The sequence below is a fragment of the Chinchilla lanigera genome, unplaced genomic scaffold (genome assembly GCF_000276665.1).
Source record: "Chinchilla lanigera isolate Chin_1 unplaced genomic scaffold, ChiLan1.0 scaffold00072, whole genome shotgun sequence".
In the NCBI taxonomy this organism is placed as follows: Eukaryota; Metazoa; Chordata; class Mammalia; order Rodentia; family Chinchillidae; genus Chinchilla; species Chinchilla lanigera.
The window spans coordinates 7,251,440-7,277,119 of record NW_004955473.1 but is presented as its reverse complement, the minus strand read 5'-3'; the positions used below and the strand labels follow the sequence as shown (position 1 = coordinate 7,277,119).

Here is a 25,680-nt window from a genome sequence, read left to right as displayed (position 1 = left end):
AATCAGCAACATTGAAATGTTACAATGTCAGGAACAAGTCAGTGCCTTTCAGTAATAACTGTGCATGTAAATGGTCTCAACTCTCTTATCCAAATGAACAACAACAAAAACGATTTACTTATTTGGCAGATTGGATCCAAAAACAACCAGAAAATATGCGACATGAAAGAAACATATTTAGTCTAAAAACAAATGCATAGACTAAAAATAAAAAAAAAAAACCAACCAGCCAACCAAACAAACAAACAAAAAACAAACCACTACTCCGTGCAATGGGATCTTGAAAATAAAACGGAGTAGCTATCCTACTTTCAGAAAAAGTGGACTTTGTTCCCAAACTGATAAGAAGAGGCAAAAAATGTTAATGCACATTAAGTGGATAATAAAACAGCAAGGGATAACATTTTTAAACATATGTACAATGAACAATTCATAAAAAAATACCATGTGGTGTAAAAGAACAGATAAAAATAAAACAAAGACTTCAATTGCTCACTGTCAGAAGCAAACAGATCAACAGGACACAGACTCAATTAAAGCTAACAGAGTTAAACTACACTTTAAAAATGTTTAAATGTCTACAGAGTGTTTCATCCAAAAATGACAAAATATACATTCTTTACAGCAGGACATGAAACTTTCTCCAAAGTCATGACATTCTGTGTCATAAAGCATGCTTAAATAAATACAAAAGAATCCCAATGTTCCCATGTATAGTATCAGATGATAGTGTAATGAAACTAGACACCAATGGGGGGAAAAAAAACAACGTTCAGTAAGCAATGGGTCACAGTAGAAATCAAGGAAGAAATTAGGAAGTTCCTATAATCAAACAATAATTCTACTACAGCATACATGAACCTATGTAACACAACGAAAAAACTTAAAAGGGAAGTTTTTGTGTTGTGAAGGAACACATACAAAAAAGTGAGTCCCAAATAAATAATCTTATGATGCACCTGAAGCTATAAAAACAGAAACAATGTGAATCCAAAACTACTATAAGAAAGAAAATTATATAGACCATAGCAGAAAGGAATAAAATTTTGAGTAAAAAATGCAAAGAATTGTTGAATTAAAGACGTGGTTATTTGAAAGAATATATAACACTGATAAAGCATTAGCTAGTCTTCATGAAAAAGGAAAAATCCAGAAGAAGACAATTAGGAATTAAAAAGTCAATGTCAAAATAAACATCTTTGAAATCCAAAAGATTTTAGTAACTACTTTTAATACCGCTACTCCAACAAGTTGATAAATACAGAAGAAATTAATAGATTGATAGATACATAAGAATTACCAAAGCTGAACCAGGAAGCAAAACCCTGAATAATCCAATAATAGGGAAAGAAATTGAAGCAGTAGTTAGGAGCTACTAACAAAAAAGTTCAGAACTCCAAATAATTCAATATTGAATTTTGCAAGAAATTCTGGATTGATCTAATACTAATATGCCTCAAAATTTTCCTTGTAATTGAAAGAAAAGGAGTAGTCCAAATTCATTCCTGGAAGCTGGTATCACCCTCAACTCAAATCAAGAGAAGGATCCAACTAAAAAGAAAAGAAAACTACAGGCCAATTGCTTTAATGAACACAGATACAGAAGACTTCAAACAGATATATGCAAACTGAACACAACAAATCATCAAAAAAAATTATGACAAAGTAGGGTTCATCCCAAGGATGCAAGGATGACACTATATACACAAATCAATAAATATAGCACATCAGATAAATACAAAGATGGGTAAACTTCATATGATTGTATCAATAGATGGAGAAAAAAATTTGATAAAATCCAACATGCATTAATACTAAAAAATTGAAGAAAATTGGTATGGAAGGATAGTGTCTCAATCTGATGAGCACATTTTATGACAATCTTTTGTCAGTATTATATTTAAAGAATAAATTTAACACCTTTTCTGTAAAATCAAGAGCAAAATAATGATGTCCACTGTCATTACTCCCATTAAGTGTAATATTCAAAACAGTAGCCAGAGCAGTGAGGTTAGAAAAAAATCAAAAGGTTTATTATAAAAAAGGAAGTCAAATTATCATTATTTATGGATGACTTGATTCTCTACAAAGAAGACCCAAAATCTTCCCAAATCTCCTAGGCTTAATAACCACATTCAGTAATGTAGCAGGATAAAAAATCAGCCTACAGAAATCAATAGTGCTGCTTTAAAATAATAATGAATTCAGTGAGAGAGAAATTAGGAATACAATACTATTCTCAAAAGCTCCAAGAAAAAATAAATACTTAGGAATTAACGTACCCAAGGAGTCAAATACTTTTGCATTAAAAACTATAATACTCTGAAGAGGACAAAAGAAATGAAAGCGATACACTAATCCTGTAGAGGGAGAATAATCGTTGTCAAAATGGCCATACTCCAAAATCTACATGCAGATTTAACTCAATCCCAATCAAAACATGAACAGAATTCTTTACAGAACTAGCAAGAAAGCCTTAAAATTCAAAATGAACCAATAGAGACCTGGAAGAGCAAAAGAATTCTTGGGCAAGAAGAGCAAAGATGGAGCATTCTAGTTTCAGATTTTCAGTTGTATAATAAAGCTATAGTTAAAAAATGAAAGAAAAAAAACACGGTGCCAACAAAAAAAAAACCAATCACATGAATCAGTAGAACAGAACTGAAGATGCAGAAACAATGCAAGGCACATTCAGCTATTTTTCACAATGGACACAAAAACATACATTGAAGGAAAGATAGCTGAGTTAACAAAAGGTGCTATGAGAACACGCTATGCACATGCAGAAGACTGAATGTAGACTGATATCTCTCATTGATTTAGGATAGGAGAAATAAAACCAGGCAGAAAGGAGACAAGGAAATTAGGATTATAAATTATACTTAACTACAGCTTCAAAACACAAGTTCCTCAAGCTTTTTTCCATTTGAGGAAAATCATTCAAAAGGATTTCTAAAGGTCTTAATGATGCTGTGAGCCTATAACTTCATGGTTTGGACATGTCTTTCTTTACTTGCAAATTGTGTTTTCTCCAACCTCATGGAAGCAGCAATATTGGTGGGCAGTGTATCTCCACTGGAAAAGCGTGCAGAAGGCTTGCATTTGGACACAATCCGTCAGATGGTAACATGATAGATAGTGGAAATAAACATGCTTGATCACCCTTCCTGAAGTCAACTTCGAGACTCCTTGAATATATCTATCTCTATCTCCCAATGCATCTCATTTTTCTCTGATTGCCCACATTTCACTAAGTGTATCTTAAAATATCTGCCTAATAAACTCTTCTCATGTCTCTAACTGTTTTATTCTGAAAATTCCGTTTCAACAGTGGGATTTAGTGAACCTACAAACTTTTGCAAAATGGACCTGTAAGACTCAGCCCGATGATATCACTATATATATATATATATATATATACATATATATATAAAATATATATATATATTTACTCTGCTAGAAGACAAAGGAGATAAAACTATGCAAGTTATAATCAAGACTTCTGAACGGAACTCCAGCTGCACAAGAAATAACATCAAGTGTAAACAAACTGGATCATAGCAAATTATGAAACTTTTGTATAACAAAGGAATCACCAGATTGAAGAGACAGTTTACAAAATGAGGAAAATGCTAGCTGTATTTCAGACTGAGAACTAATATTTTGAATACACTGCAAAAATATACTACTAAAAGAAAAATTTTTAAAAGGGTAGTGGATGTATTAATTCATATAAATGTAATGGTTATTCCAGAAGTCATACGTATGTTAAATCATGAACTTATATTCAATAAATATAAGAAAATCACACATCAAACTTACCTTAAAGGTAGAATAAAGCATTACTAAACTTTTTTAAGAGTGCAATTACCTTTCAAAAGGTGAATAGATGAACTGTATTGCAAATATGAAAGGAAGTATTATTAATTAAGAAAATGAATTATTTAATTCATACATAAAATTTGATAAAATTTAAATGAACTTTGCTACATGAAAATGCCCTTTCCAAAGATTCTATATTATTTTCAAAACTCATATTCAAGAGAAAACACACTATAGAGATCGGAAAGAGTTCACCATTTTTAAAAATTAATTTTATTGATGCACTTTTGATATATGATGATCATATTCATTATAGGGAATTTGCACCTGTGTATACTATATCTTGATTCTTCTTTTCTTTTTCTGTCTTTTTCAATGTTAAAAAATGAAGCTCCCTGGTTTTGAAGAATAGAATGCTGTCAGGAGTAGAAAGAACACGAAAAGAGACATTGGGGAAAATTGAGGGATACAGGAAATGCTCCCCAAGAAAGTGTGGTAGTGGTTACTCTACGATTTTCCAAAAGTCATAGAAATAACTGTAATCATATGCAAATAAAAAATTATCAATATATGGTAGAATCCAGTGTGGAATACATTACTTTTCAAATACTGAGTCACATAATTATACCAATAGAATGCAAAGGGAAGGGGATATCTTATCAATCCTTTGAAAAAAATGTTTTTTTAGAATAGAAAAATAAACAAAAACTGTGGTATAATGTTTCAAAACAAAATTGTAGGAGAGTAACAATCATTAGCACATTGCACATTCTTATCTGCTACACCTCACTGAAAGGAAAGTTTTGTGCCTATATTGTTTGATCAAATTTTCATCCCTATATCTTGTGATATGAGCAACTACTTTGAAAAGTGTTATTATTAAATATTGTGAAATTAAATAAAATATCAGTCATATACAAACACATAATTTTGTTGCTACATATTTTTCCAGAAAATATGAGTTAGCAATCACAAGATACTTGGCCATATGTCAAAATTGAAAAGATAATAGCAAGTATTTAAAATATAGTACACTGGTAGAGTATGTAGCATGCAACAGCTCCTGAATTTGATACTTGGCATTGTAAAAATAAATAAATACAGTGTAGATTATAAGAACCATGTTTTTAACTGTTAGAAAAATGAGATTATAAATAAAAGGATTATTCTTAGATAAAAATGTGTATGTGATTGTGACTATATGTATGTTATACACATGTATAGAAACATAGAGATATATACATATCCTCTGGTTACTATTTATATAAATGTATATTATATCTCAATCTACAGAAGATGACTATGAGCAGTAACATTTCAGTAGATATGAAAATATATATATAGTAGATGTGAATACATATGTGTGTGTGTGTATATATATATATATATATATATATATATATATATGATATTACTTTCTAAAAATCATTTGTTACCGAAAGGAATTAGGGCTCTTTGGAGATTTTGTTCATAAAGTCTTCTTGGTTTGAATTAGGATTTAGGAGCATCTCCTGACTCCAAAAATACAGACGCACTAAACCACATATGTGTAAAGTTCCAGCAAAAAGGCATAGTAACCAACCTGAAAGATGTCAAAAATGTGCAAGTTTCTATAGCTGTAAATAATAAAACATATAATGATATTACTCTTTTTGAACACTATAAAAATAGATGTACATGAGCTCAGAATGATAAAACTCAGTAATTGAAAAGAAAGGACAAATTTTGACTGCAGATCAGTTTTAATTCATGTATACACATACATTGAAGGAAACAGAAACCAATGGAAGATGTAAGTAGTAATTGTTAAGGCAACGTGTACAAGAGGATGATAAGTGAAGAAGAAAAATTTTAAGGAAGAAGAGAATATTTTCTTTGCCTCAGTTACTTAACTAAATAGAAAGACCAAGGGAGATGGGAGGAACCAGACAGGATGGGGCTGAATAAAGAATTAAGATGTGTTATACACATGTGCAAATTCCCCACAAGGAAGGTAAACATTCTGTACTCCAAACCAGTAGTAATAAAGAATCAACAATTAATTTAATTACAAAGTAGAAACCTGTCCAGCACCATGCAAAACAACATTTCAAATATCACATCCCAACAATAATACATACTGACTTCATATAATGTATGCTATTTTGAAGAAAGAGGAACAAATTACTTCTGTGAGAAGCAAAATATTTCATTATCTCAATGTAGTTGTGTAAAAGCATCCAGAATGATCAGATTTTGAGGCACTGTAGAAAATTACAGGTCTTTATTATTTAAAAGTATCAGGGAGACTTGAAAACTGCAACAATATGGGATCCTTGTTTACTATCAGGAAGTGCATGACAGGAGGTTAGATTTGTTGGTATTGTTTTTGTGCTATTTTGTAATTGAATGTGTGTTTGTTAATATGTTTTCATTCTTTTATCTTTAAAATAAAAAATAAAATGAACTAGAGTCTTTTAATACCAATAATAATATGCTAATATTTATTATGCTAGTATTATTAATATCTGAATTAATGAGAAAACTGGGTGAAGGGTTAAGGGAATCTCTTTCACTAAAGTTTTTTTTTTGGAGGGGTCTGGGGGCAAGAATTAAACTCAGGACCTTGCTCTGTCCAGGCAGGTGCTGTGCTGCTTAGCTAATTCCCTGGTTCTCTAAAGGGAATCTCTTTATATTATTTTTGCTAGTGAATGCTCTTCTATATGATCTCTAAACAAAAGAGAGAACAAACAAGGAATTGAACGTCCACAAACAAAAACAAAAACCAAGATCACAAGGTCAAAATATGCTTGCAGTTAATATAATTAAATAAAAATCCATTTTAAAAAAAGATACTGTAAGAAAGAATAACATTGAAGCTTCAGTGAGAATATTATATATAAGAAAGTTTATGAGGTAAAGATAGAGTTAGATGAAAAGAAAGGACAAAAGGATATGCCACACATAAAATAGAAAATTTGAGTAAAATTATATTTCTATCTGACAATTAGACATTGAAATGACAGCTATTATCAGAAAGCTATAGGAATATGTCAGAATGATACAAATTGCCAATAGATTAAAATATAATGATCCCTATTGAGTATAACTTTAGTTTCTAAATGCCTTAAGTAAAAATTGATAGAAAAGTAAGGAGAAATAAATAAATCTATGCTCATTTCAATGTCTTCAACTATTGCCTTTATTGTATGTACTATAATTTTATTGTTTCAGCACCCACATTTAAGTATGTAATCCATTTGAGTTAATTTTCATAACTAATGAAAGGTAGGAGGCTCGTGTCATTCTTCTCCATGTGATATCTGATTTTCCTAGCACTATTTATTGAACATATTGTTCTTTCTCCAATCTCTGTTCTTAGCACCTTTGTTGAAAATCAATTGGTATTGAATATATAGATTCAATTCTCAATTTTGTTTCCATTCTATTGATTTATGTGTTGATTTTTATGGTAATATTATGCTTTTTAATTATACCTTTGTAAGTCTGAAGCAACTTAATCTATCTTGAGAATGGCATTCCCTCAAAATTGCTATTTTATTAATGAGAAATGAGTTGCACAAGGTCATGTTTTCCAGGATGCAGGGATCATTTGGACTCATCATTTGAGTTTTTAGGTAACAGGTATTCAACACACCACTGAACTACCAAACAAGTAAAGATCTTATCTATCTAGAGAGTATATTAAAGCTAGATTTTAATATGAGCTTTAGGGGTTTGGAATTTATTTTTCATAAAAATGTATCATTTGTATTTCCCAATTTGAAAATTCTCCAGGATGCATTTTCATTCTTTCATGTCTTTGCCAGTTTAAACAGCAATAAAAGTAAATGAAGCAAACTATGATTTTTGCATACCATTTTATTTTAGACCTGTACAAATGTAGTACTTTTTGAAAAATCCACTATTTCACTGAATAATTTTAAAATATATATTCAGGGGCTGGGGATTTAGCTCAGCGGCAAAAGCGCCTGCTTGGCAAGCGCAAGGTCGTGAGTTCGGTTCCCGGTACCGGAGAAAAACCAAAACAAAAAAAAAAAAAATAAATAAAATATATATTCAATATATTTTACATTGTTTCCATTGAAAAGTGTTTTTTAAGAAGCCTAGTTTTCAATGTCGTGAACCACAGAAGCATCAATTATATATTTGTAATTATTTCAGTTTTGTCCAATTTATCAAGGTAAAATTTACATACAACAAAATGTGTCATCTTTTCATGTACAGGTCATAATTTTTGCAGATGTAACCACTATCCCCATAAAAATAGGAATATTTTATATTACTCAAGAAATTTCATTTATACTGTTTTGATGTTCCCTCTCAGTCGTCCATCTAGCATACTCTGACAAAAACTAACCCCTGTGTTCACATAAATAAGTTTTAGAGTTGGGGTTTAGCACAGTGACTTTCTAGCATATCAAAAGCCTTGGGTGGGGCTGGGGATTTAGCTCAGCGGCAAAAGCGCCTGCCTGGCAAGCGCAAGGTTGTGAGTTCGGTTCCTGGTACCGGAGAAAAACCAAAAAAAAAAAAAGCCTTGGGTATGATCTTTTCCAACACAAAACAAAAAAAAAAACAATACCACCATAAAAAGGAAAGGTAGTCTTTTCCTGTTTTCAGATTCAAATGGGAAATTTATCTTGGTGTGGAACATGCTATTTTTAAGAAAAGAATCTCATCTATCTATCTATCATCTTTTAAATCAATCATGGTTTTATATATAAATATATATATTACACACATGCATATATATCACATACATATGTATTGTTCAGAAACATTATGGCTTGTGTGTAGATGTCCCATCAAAGCTTCATGAAGTCATAGTCGTGGCATTTTTAGAAGTGACTAGATCTGGATTGTGATGCTGGGATCAAGGGTGTGTGATTACTGCATTAGTCCCATGATTGATTTGGCATAGTTCTAGTTAGGATTAAGTGTGCCCCACCCTGATTGCGAGTGCTATTTGCCTGGTAGCCTAGATGAAATATAAGGGCCAGAAAGAGAAGAATATTGTTGCTTGTTATTTGCTGCTGCTTGCTTCTTTCTGCCCGCATTGCTTTGCCATGGACTGTACCCTCTGCCATGCCACCCTGCCTTGGAGCCAGTCAACAATGAGCTAATGTCTCTATATACTGTGAACTAAATAAACCTTTCCTTTTTTTAACTTTTGGTGTTGAGTAATTTGTCTCAGCAAAGAAAAAAATAAGTAGACAGGATTTTACATATAAAATCCTGTACTAGCTGGAATCAAAATATATGATGAGTATTTAAATTAACATAGAGTATCATAGAAAAAAAAATTCATTGTCATTAATCCCTAACAACATACTTCCCTTCACTTCAAGCATGTATATCTCATAATTTTTGTCACTCTCTGAAGAAACTCTCGAAATCCTTTTTCCTGAATGTCTTTTCAAAATACGATCAAGAATCTGGTGAATGATGCTGCAATATGCCATACAAGGAAAAGGCAAGCTGATAATAACATTATGGTGTCTTCTTCTCCAATTTATTTACTGGATCTGGCAATATACAACTTCTCACTCTTCCAAAGTCAAAACAACTAAAATGGCAAGTATTTTGAATTAATTCAGGGATTTGAGGCAACCACAACAGCACAATTAAAGAAAACAAATTCCAAAAAAAACTCCAGGAAATGTCAAGAATGATGGAATAAGCAAGTGTGTTTTAAGTGAGGGGGAACATTTTGAGAGGAATTAATAGTGACTTGTCTTCTACAGTAATGTTTGTTCTAAAGTTAAACATTCACCATAATTTGTGAACATGTCTCATGTGTATATAAATATTCTGTTTCTCTGGAGAACATTAACCAGTAATACAGATTTTAGTATCAATATTGCTTGGTAAATAATTTTAAGAATGACTTTTCTATTTTGTTTCAGAGGCTTGTAGAACTTGGTCTCTAGTCTGTTTTAAGACACTAGCAAAGGTTACATGCAAAATATAACGGTATACTACTAAACAACTACATAAAGAAGCAGCGAGCTAGGTGAATCTTTATGTGACATGTTGGAATATCCTTATCCAACAAATATAATGAGATTAGCTACTTGCTTTTGATGTTACTGGATAATGTGAGGAAATAAAAAGATAAGATAAGGAATTTACATTTTCACTCAAGCACAATCTTAAAGTGCAGATATATGTGCTGAAAGAGACTCTTATCTACTGAAGCTGGGAGGCTAATTGCCAAATATGTAACACTGAATATAATTCAGGAATTGCTGAAATACAATGTAAATTGAATTCCCACCTTCATACTACATCTACTATTACTATTAAGACATTGTTATGATTTGGGTCCAAAATGTGACCCAAAATACTATATGTAGAATGCTTGGTTAGCAGTGTAGCATAGCTCAAAAGTATGTGACTGAATCATGAGAGCTCTAATATTATTAGTGAATTAATCTATTAATAGATTCATACTTTACATGGCTATTAGGAAATAGAATAATATTAGGATTTGGGAGCTACAGGGAGGAAGTAGGTCACTGGGCACAGCAGTGCCTTTGAAGGGGGCATTTTGTCCCTAGTTTGTTTCTCTTACTCTCCTTTTGTCTAGCTGCATAAAGTGAAAAGTGCTGCTCTGCCATAAAGTCCTGTTGTCATGATGTTCTGCCTTTCTGCACTTATGGGGTGTAGGTGATAAATGGGATTTTAGTTCAAATCCAACTTACAATGGGCCTAAGTGTCTAAGAAACTATCCTATAGTCATCTTCCCAGTTCTGAAATTCATATTTTCAACAGGCATACTCAGAAACTGAAGTATCTAAACAATAGTTTCCCACGCCATAAAATCTATTATTTTGGAAATGATAAATTAATGCTACTAGAAATTTCAAGTGGCTCTACTAAAAAATAGAAAGCCAAAAATAATACTTCCACCCTAAAAACATTAAAAAGATTGCTGTCAAGATCATGGACTTAGAAGTCTTAGGGCTGGTATTTCCACCACATCCCCACCCCGTGCTTCTATTTGGCCTTGTAGAAGATAAATAGATCTTGGAGAACGATTGTGGATTATTGTAAACTTAAGCAGGTGGTGAACCAATTACAGCTGCTATAACATGTCGAGTTTCCCTGCTTGAAGAAAATAATATATTTTCTGACACCTGGTGTGTAATTACTGATATAGCAATTATTTTCTCCATACTTACCACTAATGTTGAAATCAGCTTATTTGCTTGTTTCTAGGAAAGTGAGCAATACACTTTCATTTTCCTACCTCAAGTGTGTAAACCTCCTTAGCTATATGTCATAATTTATTTTGCAGGAACTTTGTGTTTCTGATCTACAGGATGTTACACTAATCTGCCACTCTGCCAAATCAATCTAGTGAATTCTACTCTTGAATTGTTAGTAAAAAATTTACATGTCAGAGGTTGGGAAAGAAACCTGAAGAAAGTTCAGTGGACTTCTAACTCATTAAAATTTATATGGGTCCTGTAAAGTGGAGCATGCTGAGATATCCCTTCTGAGGTAAAGATAAGTTTTGTGTCTGGGACCTCCTATGATAATAATGAGACATAGTCCTCATTAGGCCTCTGTATTTTGGAGGTAATATATTTCTATTTTGGTTTTGTTAGCCCAACCTGTCTTCTAAGTGACCTGAAGAACTGGTAGTTTGGAGTGGGTCTCAGAGAAAGAGAAAGCTGTGAGACAGTTCTAGGATACTGTGAAAGCTACTCTGCCACTTGGGCCATACCATCCAGCAGATCTAATGTGCTTGAAATTTCCATGGCACACACTGAGAGGATTCTCTACTAGTCCCTGTAGAGTAGTTTCTCGAGTTCCAAGGTAAATTTTGGTTCAAACTTCTTTGATTTTGAAACAAAGCCGTCATCCTAGACATCCTAGACATATACACTGCCTACATATGTTTATATCTTGTTTCCTTTTGAGAAAGTTGTTGGCCTGTTATTGAGTCTTAGTAGAGCATGGATGCTTAAATATGGGGCACTAAGTTGCCTTGTGATCTAGTTTAACCATCATAAGTTGAATTTTTCTGACCCATAAATCCCTCATGTTTAGCACACCATCATCAAATGGAAGTGCTTGAAATATGCACCTTGAAGATAATGAGATTACCTCCTGGCAAACCTATTATAAATTGAAAATACTGTGTCCAAATGTACATAATAATGTTCTCTACAAGTATTTGACAGAGGAAAAAAAGGTTCAAGTCTAGCTTACAGATGCTTTTCAGTGATATTCAGGTTTCTCATAAAAGTGGAGAGGAGTTATAGCTCCATTCAGAGGCATCTCTGAAGTCTGTGGGGAAGGGAAGTTATTCCAGTCAGGGGTAAGAATTTAGATACTGTTTTGTGATTCATTTTGTGCAGGAGAAATAGCCAAATTTACAGGCATAATCCTAGTTCATGAGCTACATAAAATTATTTGATTAAATGGTTATAGCTTGGAAGTAATATGATTAGAAATTTGGTGACAAAAACATTTAGAGAAGCAGTATGTGGCTGGACCTTGTTAAATGGGTCAAAGGCATAAAAACATTTGTGTTCCAAGCAAATATTCAAAGTACAATCTCAGCAGAGGAGGATTTTATATTTTTAATTTAATTTAATAATTTAATTTTATGGTAGTGGGATTAAACCCATGGCCTTTGGACTTAGCTACAGCCCCCACTATTATTTTTTATTTTATTTAGACACTGGGTTGTGGTAACTGTCTAGGTTGCCTTGCCTCAGCCTCCAAGACTGCTGGGATTATAGGCATGTGCCCCCACACCTGGCTAGAGAAGGGCTTTGATATTCCTGTTTACCCTTTTCCCCAAGATAGCCAACATCACCAATTGGCTTATGAACAAAATATCCATGGTGGTGAGGATGGAGATTACCATAGTCTCATAAAACTGGGCTTCTACTCATTAATAACCATCTGGTTGTGGTCACCAAAGACTTCCCACTTGACCAAGAGCAGAGTCTAAAACCAAGTCCCAAATATAATAGCATTCGATGGGGTGATCTTCCAGCTAGCTGGTGAAAAGTTTTACACTAAACCATTTCTATCACAAAAAGGACAGTGTTTCTTCTTACTGGAATCAACAGTTGCTGAGGATATGAATTTCCTTCTCTCTAAACAGTATTTTGTACAGAACGTCTGTCTATGAATTTATGGAATTCTTTATCCACTCTTATGTTCCACTTGTTAGTTTCTCTGATAAGTGAAATTGCTCCACAATAAATGAAGTGAGGCAATGGGTTCATCCTAATGAAGGGTGTTGGGTCTCACCACGTCTCCACCACTTGGAAGCAATTGGTTTAATGTAAATGTGGGGTGATTTTTGAAGACTATTACAGCAGTAGCTAGTTTGCAATTCTTTGCAGAATGGGGACAAACTTCTGCAGAATGGTACTCACTCTAACAGGGCATCCAATATATGGTGCTTTTACTCCCATCATCAGTATTTGTACGTTCAGGAAAAAGAAGTGGAAGCAAGAATGGCAAGAATGCAAATGTAAATCATCAGCAACAATTTTGCTTCCTCTTTCTATGGTTTGCTGAGATGATTAATCTTGACTGTCAAGGAGAAGCTGTCCTTCTCATCTGCAATGAAGTGTAGGTAAGATCATGGCTAAAATACAAGAAATTTCACATCCACTTACTTTTATACACTGTGGGTAAAGTCAATAGAAAACTAAAGCACTCCAGTCCAGGAAAGACTACTAAAGGTTCAGATATTTCAAAGTTTGGGTCAGACCCCCAGATAAATAATCATTACCCAATGAGTTTCTTATTGAAGGCAAGAGGAATGCAACAGGGCTAATAAAAGAAGGAAGACATGATTGCCAGCTATATGTATCTTCTTTGCTTTTTTATTTCTTTATCCTATAGTATTAGATGTATTGACTTTTTTCACAGCATTAAGTAATGTCAATTTTATTTTATAATATGTATGTTTTGTAATAGCCCAAGAAAACTAAACTTCACTCAAATACTTTGCCTCCTTGTTAGGGAAAGAGACTACATACTTTGGATTTCATTCAGGATAGATATATCATGTAATGTGGGAAGAGTGTTTCTTTATTTGGAGATTAAATACAGTTTAAGGAGGTGTGTGTGTGGGTGCCAAATTGCCCAGGTATAGTCTTATGATGGTTAAATTTATATCAGCTTGATAGGGCCAAAAAGTGCCCTTCCGTTAGGCCACACAGTATTTTACTTCTGTCTGCATGATTATTTTGGGTGGGATTGCTATTCAAATTATGAGGCTAAATAAAGGAAGTTGCCGTCTCTAACATGTAGAGATCATCCCAATAATTGGTGACATGAGCAGAACAACATGGCTGAGTGAATAAAGGATGTTCTTGCCTAAGGTGGAACATCAATATTTACCTGTGCTCAGTCTCTGACTGGAAAATTGCCTTCACGAATTTTTTGTGGTAATAGAAATTGAACTCAGAGCCTTTGAACTGAGCTATAACCCCATCTTCCCCACTCCTTTAAAACTATGAGACGGGATTTCACTAGGTTACTAGATGGCTAGGCTCAGCCCAAACTTGCCATCTTCCTGCTTTACCATCCCAAAGTGCTAGGATGACAGGCATGCACCATCACATCCGGCTTAGTCAATAATTCATAGTCTCACATTTCCTGATACTCAGGCCTCCTGATTTAATCTTTATACCATGAGCTTCCTTTGTCTCTATTTTGGTGACTACACATCTTGGAAATCTTAGGGTCCATAATCCCTAGAGCCAATTATAATATATATCCTGCTATTGTTTCTTTGAAGAACCCCACTGAATAGGTCCTAAGCCAATAGAATTAATCCTATTAAAAATGGAAACACTGGATTCATAAATTCTAGTCCAAGTTATTTGTAAAGACTAACTTTTGAGTTTAAATTGCCACCAGTAGTTTCTTACACTATATTCAGATAGAGAAAACTTTAGCAGCCACAAGTGTTATCAGGTGAAATGTCGCAACATACTAGCTAGCTTCAGTAACATATGCAGTACACTGAAATCACGCAGTACAGAAAGCAATAGGATAAATAGGTCTGCAGCTCATCATGTATGATTGGGCTACAAACCTGTGTTTGGAAATCAGAGACATTAGTAAGTGATTAGAATGGATTGAAACTTTGTTAAATGATAGGATAGCCTAGGTCAGATTTTTAAAGAAAAACAGTATTTAACAGTGTTAGAAAAGTAGAGTAGAAGCTAAAGAAAATAAAGCAATCAGAAAATGATTCAGAGACCTAAGAGGAAAAGGCATATATATAACATGGAAGTCAAGGAATCAAAGAAATGCATCCTTTAAAAATATGTTATCAAGAATTTCAAATGTTACTCTGAAGGAAAGTAACTTCTGAGAAGTGCATGTTGGAATATTGGCAGAGAGAACACTTGTGATCTCTTAGAGTAGTTGGCTACAAAGGTAGATTCCAGTGTGTTGTGTTATGCTCAACAAAATGTATTCTGTTAGAGAAGTTGGTGATAGAGAAACAAAATGGTTTAAGAAGAAAAATGGGATAAAACATTTTATTTCCTTGGTTTTATTCAAGGAATACTTAGTGAAAGTTATATTCCTCGACTACCTACACATCGAGAAAAAGTGTAAATATAAGAAATGGTCATAAAAATGACTATAAATGCATATTTTTATAATTGAAAGGCTAAATATGCTATATCTCCTGTAGTTAGGTAATTTAACTTAATAAAATAATTATATTAATAAAGCCTTAAAAGATTCAGGACATTTTGTTTACATCTTAGGGAATAAATCTTAGGGGTCTAAGAAGAACAAATCCTAGAACACTCCAGATAGGCAAACATGCTAGAACAACCTGTTATGATGCTGAAATGCTGGTGCACCTGCTGGAGATGGCTTATAGGGCAACAGAAAATCATTAGCAAGGAGTGCTGAGTAATCCTCTCAGATTGGTTACTTGCAAACCTCTGGCCAAAAAAAAAAAAAAAATGCGTAGGATAGTTGTGGTTTCCTCAAACAATTATCAGTAAGGTTTTAAGGAAAAATCCAGAAGGACTGAGAGGCAAACTCTGAACCAAGATTTCACGCAGGTATACTCTATAAGAATCTTAATGCTTGATGGCAGATGCCTTAGAAGAAGAGAAGTAAAAAGTAAAGGTAATGTACGGGATGAACTCTGTGGATTCGGAACACTGACTGAAGGACACTGACTCCAACTCTAAGACCTGGAAATTGCTATACATGGAGAAATTGCATGAAATTGCAAGGACCATATTTATATATTCATATGAGTGAATATTAAGAAAATAATTGAACTGACTTGAAGTCATGGATAGTTATGAATTCATGGGCTTGAGACATAATTAAGTTTTAGTTAAGCAGTGAATGGAATATAATGTTTTATATATATATGCATATTTTTGTACATTCAGTAGTTTATTCCTTTGTATTGCTGAGCAGTATTCCCTTGCATGAAAATAACCTAATTAATTTGAATTATTCATTTATTAATTTAATTCAATTTAATAAATAATGTAATCTTTTAATGGTGATTTGGATCTAGAATATTCCAAAAAGTCTGCGTATACAAATAGACAAGATATTCTTTTTGAACAAACAATAGCCTCGCTCTTTGGAGTATCTGTTTTGATAAAACCCTGCCCTTGGGCCTACCCTCACAAACTCATTTCTAGCAACACCCTAAGACAATTAGGAGACAATGTGCTTCTGCACAGCTGGTCATTCTCAATATTTACAAAATTTACATGTTCCACCTTGGTATCTGATAACTGAGGCCTGCTTTCATCTTCATCAAGAACCTTGTGAAGTCTGACAGAATACCCCCTTATCTCTGATCTTTTCAGTTTTCTTCTTTGGCAGGCAAGAATTCTACCACTGAACCACCAATGGGACAGGGTATTTCTAAATTGTCCTTAATCTTCAACTTGGCATCCTCCTGTCTTCAGCCATATAGAGAGCTGGGGCTAGAGGCATGTGCCACCATGTGCTTCTCTGACGTTTTCACTTTGTAATTTTCCATCCATTAACCCCTCTGATTCCACGTCTGTCCTTTGTTGTTAATTCTTGTGTTTCCATGTATTGTTTTGAATTGAGCACAATTTTATACTGAAGTCTCTTCTCCCTTATTGAAGAGTGCTGACTAAAATCTCATTTTAAGGCTATGCAGTCCAGCGGTGTTGTTTCTTTGGTAGTGTCATTGTACATATCTTTAGTTAAATACTCACAGATGTTATACAAACTGTCAAACTGCAGCAGCAATGCGATAGTTATTATTTTTGGAGGGAGCAATTTACAGTAGTCACATTTCTTAAGACTAAATATTTGACAAAATTTCTAGATGAAAATCATTAATGTTGGCCATTCAGTGGATATTATCATTGTCTATTCTACCAATGATGAAAGAGAGGAAAATAAAGCTGCAGATTGTAATTGTGAATTTCGGAATTATATCCAAGTTTCTGTGATTCTAGAGTATGTGCTCAAACAGCTAGCACTTTTCTTTGGCTTTTTTGCTTGGTTTTTGAAGATTTGTGAGTCTACCTGAATTTTTTATTTTTTGAGTAGCTGTTAAAAACTGGTCACTTGACCAGTTCATGCTGTTACTCTTTTAAAGAGAACAATACAAAAAAGATCAATAGTAATATACCAACAACATACACAAAAACAAAGCAAAGCAAAAACAATAAAATGATACAGTCTTTCAGAACAAAATGATAAGACTTAACAGTGGCTGTTATACTACATATTGTTATCATCAACAACGTTGCTCATATTACCAGATGTAAGAATGTAAGATTGATCAAACCATTAAAGAGAATACAAAATAAAAACAAAACAAAAAAACGTTAGAAATCATACAGAGTTTCACCAGATAAGATAGTAGGAATTCACCAGTGGTTGCTCTATTGCATATTGTTGTTTTCAAATTAATTGTTCAGATTACCAGATATAAGCATGCAAAATTGGTTAAAAAGATAAAAAATAGGCACTAACTCTTCCTTTCAATAAACTACTAGACTTCAGCAGTACAATTATCTCAGCTATCTATCTATCTGATATATACATTTCCTTCTTCTTTACTTTTACTCCTTTTCCTCTCTCATGTCATTAGCATTGACACACTAAGTGATTAAACATCAACAAATGAAATTAAATGTGCAAAATCCTTGTGTTTTATGCATATAAGGCAATAGGTGTACTCATAACATTCAAGTGTCACTGTTAAAGAGGGGAATTCAGATTTAATGGTCGCTTATACCTTCCACATGAATGAGGTCTTAAAGGGAAGAAAATTATGAAACTATTTTACTGAGTTCCCAATTCAGTGTAAAATACGATTCAAATGGTTAAATATGGCAATTAATTGGAAGAGGCACTAGAAGAGATTTTTCTCTTTTTTGTGTGTGTACCAGGAATTGAATTCAGGGCCTTGCACTTACCAGGCAGGTGCTGCACCACTGTGCTACCACTTTGGCCCCTAGAAGATCTTAATGGAAATATTATTCCAAAAAAAAAGGAAGTCTGTAAATATTTTCATATTTATAAATTTGGCAAATGGTCTAGAGTCAGTACGCAATTGACCTTTATTTTCTGCTGCAATTTATGTGGAGGTAGCATGTTATAGAGCTACTCAAGAATTTGAATATTTGGAAAATTATTTTGGTACATTCTTCATTATCTTTAGCAGGGAAACATTTTTAATCTTTTCATTTAGTAGAATGAATTATAATTATTCATTTATATGTTTGCTTTCTTTATTCTACTGTGAGCTTATTTAGAATTTGAGACCTTGTTCAGTTAGTGATGATTTACCCAACATTACAGAAAGTACTCCAAAATGTATGATAGGAACCCAAGTGTTCTATTTAGTGAATGAACAAATGTGTAAATAGGTGAATGAGACACTCAGAGGAGAGGCTTTGCTCAGTTGCACTAACAATAAATCCTGGTACATGTTAAATTCATGAATTTTAGAAAAAAATGCTTGGCACAGAGGCAGAGAATTCAACTCTGTATCAGAACTCAGTGGCTTTCTTAAACCAGAAAAGACACATGCAAGGCAATTTTTGGCTGTATGGATCTCAAGCAAATAAATGACTGAAGTTCTCCATCTGACAAAATATGTTCATGTAAAGTAACAAATTAGGCTATATGTATCTCATGGTTTGGAAATGCAGATGCATCATCTGAACATTAAACTCTAAAATAAGTGTAAGATACTATTTGATTGTATGATCACTCTAAATCAGAAAATAAACTATATTACACGTTATTGTTATATTTTTATTTGTGTTTCACTTTGGTTTTCATTTATATATTACATAAAATCATGTTTTTTCAATAAATTGTAACTATCATGACATCTAACCAAACCGAAAGAACAAATTTCAAAATGCAGCCAAAAATTATCTTAGAATCAGCAACAATCTGTAAATACACATGATAGGAAAAATGTCACAATGAAAACAGAAGAACCCAAATGCTACTTATTTCATACTGCATTTCTTCAAAACTAATACCATTTTCCAATTGCTGTGTGAAAACTTTCGTATTTCACATTTGCCCAGAATGTAGATATCTAATTTCCTTGGTTCTCTTACACTCCTTTCTTAACTAATGATGAGCAGACGCTAACAATTTTATTTTTCCTGACCCTGCTCAGTCTAATTATAATTGAATTCACCAAACTGAATTCTGCTACCTCAGCAGCAGCCTACTCATGAAAATCTGCCACCTCTTAAAAAAGTTACATCACATTAAGATGCACAAACATGATTCTGCCCTCTCTCAAAGTAGAGTTACTGGTGTAGAACATCATTCAATGCCTCCTAATAATAATTTATTATTCTTAACTATCTTTTATAGATAGCTTAAGAAGTGACTGGGCATATTGCCTTAGTAACGAATATATAACATAGCAGTGAAACTAACTCATTTAACTGGAATAAGAATAATAGCAGTGAGATCAAGTAGATAATGAGGTCTACTTAATGACTTTGCACCAAGTAAAATATGTATACAGTGATTAAAATATAGAGAAGAGAAGGGGGGCACATTATTTTTCATTTATTCATGTACTTTCTCTTTGATCAAGAGCACAGAGATTTAAAAAGTCATGTTTTGATAAATTAAGCTATTTTGTCCTCTAACATAAGTTAAAATGTTCTTATATATGGATGATTTGTATTGTTTACTTTGCCAGGTTTTTTCAACTTCATTTTGAAAATACTATCATGGAAAATGAATTTTATGCAACAAATGGAATATCGTGAATTCTGCTACTTAAATTAAACTGCCCATCGCATTCATATTTTTATATTTTACTGATAAAGTAGTCACAAAGGAAATGACACAAGGCAATACCCTTTATTTGTGAATTCCTAAGCCAAATAACTTTTAAAAGTTATTTTACAAAACATTTCTACCAAACTTTATAATGCAGTTAGTATGAAAGATGCATGTCTTTCTCAGCTCTAACTCAAAAATATTGGATTATCCCAGCTAACATAATGATGATAATTTACTATGAATAGGAACTAGGAGAATGCTGAGAGGTTTTTAGCATCATTGTTATGAAAAATATACATAAAGAAATACTTTTCTTTATCTCTATTCAAGAAAGTGATCCAGTTGCTCTTCAGAAATCATCTTTGCATATGACCTTACTGAATATTTTACAACTGAATATCTGCCACTTGCAGACTTCTTAAAGAAGAAAATAATCTATTGTTAAAGTTTCATTCAATAGAATCATTTGAATATTATAACTTTGCTTATAGAAGACATGATCTCCCATAATGAGGTCTAACAAAAATAATTATATTTTATTAATTCATGAAATTGTTATAAAATGTATTAAACCCTATTTATGAATCATAACAATAGAAAAAAATAGATGTGAGCTATGCTCTACAGGAGCTCACTGTCCAAAAGAAATCAACATATATATTAAATTTTATTGTGATGTTACCTTGAAAAATTAAATAAAAGCGGCAATGTTTCACTAAACTGAGAAATTACGAATAGTTTACCAATTGTAGTGAGGATGAGGAGGTCTAATGCGGCAGGTATATGGATACAAAAACAATGTTTGTGTAAACAATATCAGAGTTTATGATACATAGAGAGTTGTGACAAAATTAACAAGATAGCTATAGGAGATACTTTTGAAGTAAAGGAGTCATATCATAGGTTTGCTGTACATGTTTATGGAGAAGTTATCCTATGGTAAGGATGGGATAAATGCATAATTTAAGCATTATTGATCATAACTGCATTGGTAGCCATTTAGGATGAATTGGAGAGAGTGGAGAGAAGGAAAATCAGAAGCAAAGTGACTGATTCATATTCTAAAATATATGTTGTAAACCAGTTATAAGTGTGTGGAAATGGAGTTGAAAGGAAGTCATGAACACAACAAATATGAAAAAGGTGTACAAATAGATCTCTAAATAAGTTTATAACAGAAATTATGGTGTGCAACTCTTCCTAAATTAGAACCCTTGGACTAAGGAAATTCTAAATTTTCTGAGTCAGCAATAGTGAACTATCTAACCTACCTGTGCACTGGTTTCCTGCTGTTGATGTAATAAATCACAAAATTAGTGGGATACAAAATTATTATCTTACACTTCTGGAGTTCAGAGTTTCAAGATCTATGTGTGGGTTTATAATAATCAAAGCTTGCATTATTTGGGGGCTTTAGGTAAAACTTCCCATTAGATTTTACAAGCTCTGTGTATTTCTGTATTTTAGTCACATAATTCTGATCTTTGCTTCTGTTGTCATATATTTTCCTCCTCTCTCTTTCTGTCATCACATCACTTAGACTTATAGTTATGCTCCATCACTCTCTCTCTTACAAAGTTCCCTGTGACTGCTGGGCCACCTGCATAATGCAGGAAAATCTTCCCATCTCAAGATTCTTAATCATATATCCAAATTCCTTTTTATCAAAGGTTCAAATGTTCCAGAGATTTGTATAGGTACTTCTTTGGGAGGACATTATGATTTAGTCTATCATAATTTGTTATTAATTTGTGGTATTTAGTTTTCCATAGTGAAGACAAGATCAGGACTGTTTTTGTAAATAAGGGGTTACATGAAAGTCTCCTTTCTGAGAAAATTGTTGACTTCAGGCAAATGAAGCAGAACTATTCTGGCAGAATTTTATTTGCATGCACTAATTTTGAAAAGTGGTTGATAAAGTTGAAGGAAGGCCATAGTTCAGGCAGGTAACTTTCCAATAAAAACTGTTTCAAGCTATACATGAAATCAACATGACAATTAAAAGCAATAGAATTAAAATAAATATTTCTAGAAGGAATAAATCTACAATCAAGTGAAGAATGAGTTTTTTTAGGGCTTGTTACTGATGTGGTGGATATTAGGGGTAATACTGAAGCCAGACACTGCCACTATGTGCAGTATGTGACTGAATGAAAAGTAAAGATAAATTTAAAGGGAGGAAAGAAGAAAGGAAAGGAAGGAAGAAGAAAAAGAATAATGGAAAGCAAACAAAGAAGAAAGGGAGATAGGAGTATAGAAAGAAGGGAAGGAAATGAGACTAGTTTTACAATGAAGACAAACAATAAAAAGTTAATGTGCTGATACTAAGCTTCCCTGCTGGAAATGAGTGATGACATTCCAATTCTCTTCCCTCCCATTTCGCACATTTTACTCAGGTTGTTCAAACCCAGATTTGCTTATACAGTATGACATCAATCGGACTCTTTTCTAAGTGAGAGAATTGAAAGATTTGAAGGGTGTACCTGAAGGCAACCCAGAAAATACATTCACATTGCCTTAAAATGAATAACAGAGATGCCCTGGCCATCCCAGTTCCTGTGAAAATAATTTCTTATGCATAACATGGAACAAAATGCAGTCTATACTTTAAGGAAGAGCACACATTTGGAGTAGTTTTTTCTATAATAAAAACATAAAATTATAAATACAATCAGCACAGTTATTCTTTTTTTATTTTTCAAAAACAATTTTATTTTATTAAACTAACCTTTTTTATTATCTACCATATTTCCTTACAATCATGAGGCTAGCAAAGATGTTCTTGTGTTCTTTAATGACACTGTCTACCTTATTCCCAAAAAATTGCTGTAAGTATGCGTATCTCCCTGCATCCAAGAAAGTGAAATCCACAGCATGTTTGTTTTAAACCAGAAATGAAAAATGCAGAGAGAAAAACTTTAGTAGTGGAAGTCCTGAATTTTAATTTGGTAGATGATTAATCAGTCTACTGAGAATAAGAAAGAAGTTAATACACTATGCAGTATTAATTAGAACTGAAGAGAGAAGAGGGCAAAGAATAAGAGGAAGAGAGAGGAGGAAAGACATTTCTCATTCTGCTCAAGACCTAGGTTGAAGTTTATAGGTGACTCATGACTGCACTGTTCAAACTTCTCATTTAATCCGTCCAGTAATTGTATAATTAAAACCAATCATTGACCATTTTACTTAACGTAACTTTAATTTGGTGTCACCTCCTAAACCTAAGTGTTCTAAATCATAGAATAAATGTATCTTAAAAATTACCATGTTGAAAAATAGATGAAGTCTAATAATTACTAACAAGAAGTATGAGAGCATAGTATCTTTGAATTAATTCCAGCCAGTTAATACACTAAAATTTTTTTTAAAAGATTTACAGTCAAATCAATAGTAAATCAATAAAGTGATGAGGATACTTGAAAGCTTTGTAAGTTTGATCAAAATATAGAATGAGGCAAACACAGAAATGTAATGAGATAAATGTAAAAACCAGAAGTCACAGAACAAAAGTACAAGGCATCAAAGAAGTAAGGAGAAATATCAATGAAAATACTCAAAGGTAAAATATTTTAAGCTAAAGAGGTGAGGGTATGCATGTTAGTTCTCTAAACATACCAATTAAATAGTGAATTAAAGTCTTCTCAAAGATGGAGGAATCACTATAAACTGAGGTTGCAGGTTTGGTTAAATGGACATTAAAATATGTTAATAGGTTTTCAATGATTTAGTTATTAAACTAAAATAAATAGAAATATATATTCAATTATATAAATTTTAAATACAAGATTAATGAAATAAAAATTATAGAGAAGCAAGCAAATGCAATGGAGTATATTAATAAGGACAAGAACTTTGTTTTACTTTTCAAAATAGTAAATTTTAAAACAGTCAAAACACAGCTATAAAGAGTGCAGAAATCCTACTAGTAAGAAAAATTACTGTGAAATACAGCAGGTGTGGTATAATTTTATTTCACTAAAGAACAAATTAATGATAAGAGTGAATATATGATTATATTTTTCATTTTAAGGGAAAAAAACTATAAAAATAATAATACAAAATTTTAAAACAAAATAGTAGGAGAGTAAAAATTTTAATACAATGTATTGGTTAATACATTGCACATTGGTATCTTCAAAGTAGTTGCTCAGATCACAAAATTTAGGTGAGAAAAATTGATCAAACAATACAAACACAAAATTTCATTTCTCTGAATAGAAATTAGTAGTATGACTGTCTTAACTATCTTGTATATATAAGTATAGATATATTTATTTATTTTTATTTTCTTTTCCTTTTTTCTCCTTCCCCAACATCAGTTTCTCATTCCATTTGAACTGTTCTTTCTCATTTCCCAATATTAATAGTACATTTTGTATCTTATTTATTCTTTCTGCTTCTTATATTATGGAGACAATACAAAGTTTGCACATGAAAACCTTTTCTTTATTTCACTTAGAAGCACCATCTCAAGTTGCATCAATTTACATATAAAAGACTCGTTTATCATTCTTTATAGTTGAGTAGTAATCCATTGTATAAAAATACCACATTTTTTATACATTCCCTGCTTGATGGACACTTGGGTTGCTTCCAAGATCTATGTATTATAAATTGTGCTGCTGTAAACACAGGTGTACATATATCACTGTGGTACAACGTTTTAAAATCTTCTGGGAAAATAGCCAGAAGCAGAATAGCTGGGAAAAGGGCATTTCTAATCAAAGGTTTTGGAGGAATCTCCACGCTGATTTCCACAGTGGATGCACCAGTCTACACTACCACCAATAGTGGAGAAGAGATCCTTTTTCCCCAGCTCCCCACCACTTGTTATTGGTTTTCTGTTTTTAATTTTTTATGATGGCCATTGTTTCTGTGAGGAGATGCAATCTCATTGTTGTTTTAATTTGCATCTCCCAAATGAGCAATGATCTGGAACATTCTTTCATATTTTTATTCGCCTTTTGTGTTTCTTCATCTGACAAATGCATATGTTTCTCAGATGTCAATTTTTGGGTCTTGAATTTAGGGGTCTAATATTTTTCCATTCTTTATATGTTCTAGATATATGTCATTTGTCCAAGGTAGAGTTGGCTAAATTTCTTCCTTGCTGTGAGTTACCTATCGCTCTATTTGTGATTTCTTTTGTTGTACAAAAGCTTTTTAATAAATTAAGATCTAGTTGTTGATTCTTTGAAGTATTTCCCATGAAGTTTGGGTTTTGTTCATAAAATCTCTGCCCTACACCTATATCTTCAAGATTTCTACCTAATTTCTCTTTTTGTAGATCGAGTGACTCTGTTTTAATATTTAGATCTTTGATTTATTTTGACATTAGCTCAGTAAATGATGATAGACATGGGTCCAGTTTAGTCTTCAGCATGGAGAGTCGGTTTTTCAAGCACAATTTATTAAAGAGGCTATCTTTCTTCCAGCGAACATGTTCAGCCCCTTTGTTAAAGATAAAGTGGTTGAGTGTTTCTGCATCTTTTGATCTGCTCTACAGATCCTCAAGTCTCTTTTTTTGCCAGTACCATGTTGATTTAAGCACAGTAGCTTCTTAGTATA

At 32.8% G+C, this 25,680-nt stretch overlaps 1 pseudogene; it reads left to right on the top strand.

Annotated features, from left to right (window-relative positions):
- The first annotated feature begins 3,039 nt into the window (after window positions 1–3,039).
- Window positions 3,040–25,680, top strand: part of LOC102026854 — a 30,978-nt pseudogene continuing 8,337 nt past the window's right edge.